We start from the raw sequence: 5,265 nt of genomic DNA on the forward strand, positions 1-5,265 counted from the left end.
CCAACGACAGGCCCAAAGAGGGATCTAGCTCAAGGGGAGGTCCCAAGGCCTGACACTATTACTGAGGCTGTGGAGAGCTCACAAAAAGCGATCTAGCATGATCACACTCTGGAAGACCCAACAAGCAGCTGAAAGAGTCAAAGGCAGAAAAAAAAGTAACACTCATGGGTGTCCCTAGTGGAAATTCTCATCTAAATCTATTATCTAATTCAGATAATGAAACTGATTATTCTTTAGGAAGAAATGAAAATGTACACATATTGCAGCAGGGAAAATGGAGTCAAAACAAAATCATAACTGTTTTGTTGGAGCCTTTGTATTTGCTAGAGTTCCAGGCTATGCTTGCTCTTTTATCCAAAGTCTCAGTAATTAATCTTGAAACAAATACCAAATCAATTCCAGCCTGGTTTGTTGAGTTTATTTCTTTTAGAATATATATTCTTATGTCCAAGCAAAAAAAAAATTTCTACATATGTGCATGGCCAAATGACCCTTATAATCTTATATATTAGAAAGAAAAATTAGCTGAGTAAGACTCTTACCCAAGCAATTTTATAATGCCAAGTCTGGATTTGGGATTGGATTCAGGGTCTGCTCTGTTTTAGAACTGGGTTTCCCTGCAGTTCTGTAGTACAGGAGAAAGCATCGCTGTCCTGTGTACCACTGAGAGGATGGAAGTTTTAGTTCCTTAAACTGTTGATGGGTTCAAAGAACTCCAACTAATTATTCCACTTCTCTCCTGGGATGAAGTTCTCTTCAGACAGAAGTGTAAAAAAAAATCCATATAAGTGGAAATTCTGTTATTTTCCCTGTCTTCTCTCCCTGATCCTGTTAGCATTCAGTTGCAAAGAGTATCTTGTACAAAGTCCACTGATCAAACTGTATTCCACAGACAAGTTGCTAGGAAGAGAGCTCATAATTGTACTCTTTCTAACTTTTTACTAAATTGCCTAAAGTGAATTTATTTAGTAAATATTTATTTTGTCGAGTGAACTCTTGACTACAGATGCTCATGTTCTTCTGCCCTTGGTAAAAGTCCAAAAGTCATTGTCATAATCAGACAAATAAAGGAGTGTACTCTTCCAGGCTTCACAATAGCCTTCTTTATCTATGCTATCACGCTGTCTCTGTTCTTATTAGATAGAGTAGTATACATTTGCTGAATGATTTCAGGAAATTATCCCTAGAACTATAAAATATTAAATATGCAAGAATATTTTAAATCATCTACCTTAATCTTTCTTTTATGTGCATAAATATTTTGCCTTATGTGATTTTGTGCACAGAGGTCAGAAGAATAAATCACATTCTTTGAGATTGTTGTGAACTGACATGTTCATGTTGAGAAAGAGAACTCAGATCCTCTAGAAGACAAGCTTGCATTCTGAACCACTAAGCCATCTCTAAGACACTGTGTGTGAATATTCTTATAAACTATAATATGCTATTTGCATACAAGAAGCTATTGTCTACAAATTGAAAAGTAAAGTAAGAAATTTAAAATGATGGTAATTCTGCAATGATGTATGGGACATTACTTTACCCAGGGATAAAAATATTATTCCATAGAGGTTTAGAGATGATAATTTCTTCCCAGAATAAGTGTCGAAGGATTTATTTATCCCAAAAGTCCCAGATCTCTTAATTCTACGCACTTTGCTTAAAAATGATGTTTTTCCCCACCTGGGGATTCATCCTATATGCAGACACCAAAGCCAGACACTATTGCTGATGTCAAGAAATGCTTGCTGACAGGAGCCTGATATAGCTCTTTCCCAAGAGGCTCTGCCAGAGCCTGACAAATACAGATGTGAATGCTAACAGCCAACCTTTGGACTGAGCACAGGGACCCAAATGGAAGAGTTAGGGGAAGGACTGAAGGAGCTGAAGGAGTTTACAACCTCATAGGAAGAACAACAATATTAACTAACCAGACTGCCATAGGGCTCCCAGGGATTAAACCACCAACCAAAGAGTACACATGGAGGGACCCATGGCCCCAGCTAAATGTGTAGCAGAGGATGGCCTTGTCGAGCATCACTGGGAGGAGAGGTCTTTGGTCCCGTGAAGGCTTGATGCCCCAGTGTAGGGGAATGCTAGAGCCAGGAAGTGGGAGTGGGTGGGTGGATAGGGGAAAACCTTCATAGAAGCAGGAGGAGAGGGTATGGAATGGGGGTTTACAGAGGGGAAACTAGGAAAGGGGGTAACACTTGAAATGTAAATAAATAAAATATCCAATAAAAATAAAAATAAATGATGTTTTGTTTTGTTTTTAATGTGTGTGTGTTCTTCACCAGTTTAGTTGATGAATTTTTTTTCTAACTATAAAGTGTAGTGGCATGTGGGAAAATACCAAGTTATAGAAATCACCATGATTTTTATGAATAAAAAGAAATAGCTAAAATGGACTGATCATTTGGGCTTTTACTGGATATTCCAAATTCCTACAGTGGACATTTGTTGCTGTGACTGCTACCTGCCAAAAAAATACATAATTCATTTTGGACACAGAAATCAGTAGATTCAAGTAAGCTCTGACTTAAGATCCTCCTTATGAAGTACTAGTTTTTCAGGGTAAGAGAAGCTGCTGTGAAAGCTGCTAAAGGAGGAAGCCATTAATAGTTTTCCTCAGCTGTGATGCTGATGAAACATATCAATGACTAGCCTTATAAGGTATGCATCTTTGCAGTATTATAAAGCTCTCTAATCTAATGGTATTGAATATTGAGACCTTTTAGTACCGTTCCTCATGTTATGGTGGCCTCTGATCCTACAATTAGTTTTGTTGCTACTATATAACTGCAATTGTGTCACAGTTATGCATTGTAATGTTAATATTTGTGTTTTTCAGTTGTCTTAGAGGACCCCTGTTAAAGAGTAGTTTGATCACAAAGGAATTGTGACCACAGGTTGAGAACCACTGCTCTAATTGGATCCAAGGACCATTCAACAAGAAAATAATTCTATTCATAGAAACCTAGACAAAAACCTGGAACTGGCTAGGTCATGAATAATAAAGGAGAACTTCCTTTTGATACTTTACTAGAACAGTAAATAATTGCCTGTACTTTTCATAAAATATTTAATAAAATATCTCATAAAACAATTCATAACTGTACACTAAATACTTAGATGTAGCTCTCACCCTCTCTTTGATGCAGATGGACACCATCACAGAAATCCACACCTCATGAAAATAAAGAGATCATGATGCACCCAGCTGTAACAAGAGATACATCTAAAAAAGGGAATAAGTATGGTACCTAAGGTTCAGTGGACATTGAAGGGCAGTAATCTTAAGACCCAGAGGAATAAGTATCCTAGAAGAGAGAGTTGAACTACACCTCTGTTACCTCAACAATAAGGCTACTTAAACGTAACTTGAACATGGACAACACCAAATGACATGTTAGTGAGAGGGGTAGATCCTTCAGGGCCCATCACTAGACAAAAAAACTATAGAACTATAGAAAATTAATGATTAGCGAGACTGGAAGAATTATTCTTTAGTACTCAGGCCTAAAATTATGTATATGTTGTAATGCCAGATGAATTCTGCTTTTATAGAGTTTTGTGTTTCTCTTTGTGTGTATGTGTACATGTGCCTAATCCTAGTAATCATAAGGAGGCCACAGCTTTGAGAGTGTTTGGGGGATGGCGTATAGAAGATGGTGGAGGAAGGAAAGGAAGGGTGTGTGGATGATGTAATATTTCAACTAATTTTTTTAAACACTAAAGAAAAAAAGCTAATTTGAGCCAGCTGAGTAGATTCTTGGGGGACATATAAAGTCTGCTCATGCCTTTGTCCCACCATTGGGACAATGTGAGACATGTGGGATAGTTAATCTTGACTGCTATCTTAATTCAATCTGCAATGTACTAAGAGAAACATTTCTTGGTGATTTTGTGAATATATTTTTGTCTGTATATGTCTATTCTATTAGTGAATGCTTCCCCTGCCACTTCTCTGCTGCTGCTGCTATCTATGCTGGTATCAAAATTCATTTTCTTTGTCCTTCCACAGTGACTGGAAGACCCATGGCTTGCTAAGAATCCTTTAGACCTCCATCAAAAGATTGAGAATGTTCAGTCCCTGGCCCAATGGGACCAAGTAGCTACTGAATTTTTAGCCTCTCTAACATGCAGACATTCATGATTAGAGACCCAGCCACAACTGAATAAGAAATTCTAGTAAATCTCTTTTATAAGATAGAATCATTTCATCAGTTCTGTCCTCTTGAAAAGCCAAAATAACAAACTATCTCAGGCCCTGAGAGGTTTCTTTTATTTTAAGTAGTAAAAACAAGAGTACTGTAATAGATGAAAACCTCAGCATACGACAATATTGTGTGGTACAATCCAAATATTACACACTGTAAAATGTGAACATATATTTAGTTTGATCATACTCATAGTTGTCAAAGCTGGCTGTGTATACTCAAGCATTGAAGCTTTCCAAGGAAGGCAAAAACATCCCAGATATATAATTCACTGTTCAAGTTCTGGCTTAATGTGTACAATCCCAGAAATAGCTCAGAACTAAGATTCAAAGAAAAAAGTAAAGAAAAGAAAGAAAAGAAAACACCAAAATTGAGGAGGAGGAAGAGAAGAAAATAATAATGGTAAATGAAATTCTTTCCACATCTGAATGAGTTGAGTCTGGTTTTCTGTATGTCCAAGCTGTGACTCCATTAAACTTCTCTAGCAACATGTAAATTCTTGGTAGTCACACACAGAGCACATGATAAGCAGTATACAGAAGTAAAGAATAATACACTATAATTAGTATCTTAATATATTATGTAATATACATGAAAATATTGTATATGTGACTATATAATATATACATATATTATGTAAGTTTATATGAATATGTTACATATATCAATATATCATACATTGTTATATTATATTTAATACGTATATGATTATATACATTCTTATATAGTATATGTGATATATTTGTATTATATCCAGTATATGTATATGTATATGTATATGTATATGTATACGATTATACTAGGGAGAAATTCACCAAGTTGTAGAACTGGCTAGATACAAGGAGAGTATCGTACAGGTTAAGCAGGAATCAGGCATCTGAAACTGAAGCTCCTACCACTCTGTCACTTCTCACAATTACCTACACCTTCAATTAAGCAAGAATGGCACCCTGAGTTGAAATAGGTCCCCATAAGCGTTAGTGATGCTGCTGAGTATCTTTTTTTTTTAATTTTATTAGATATTTTCTTCATTTACATTTCAAAT

Source organism: Mus pahari, chromosome 5 (genome assembly GCF_900095145.1).
Source record: "Mus pahari chromosome 5, PAHARI_EIJ_v1.1, whole genome shotgun sequence".
NCBI lineage: Eukaryota > Metazoa > Chordata > Mammalia > Rodentia > Muridae > Mus > Mus pahari.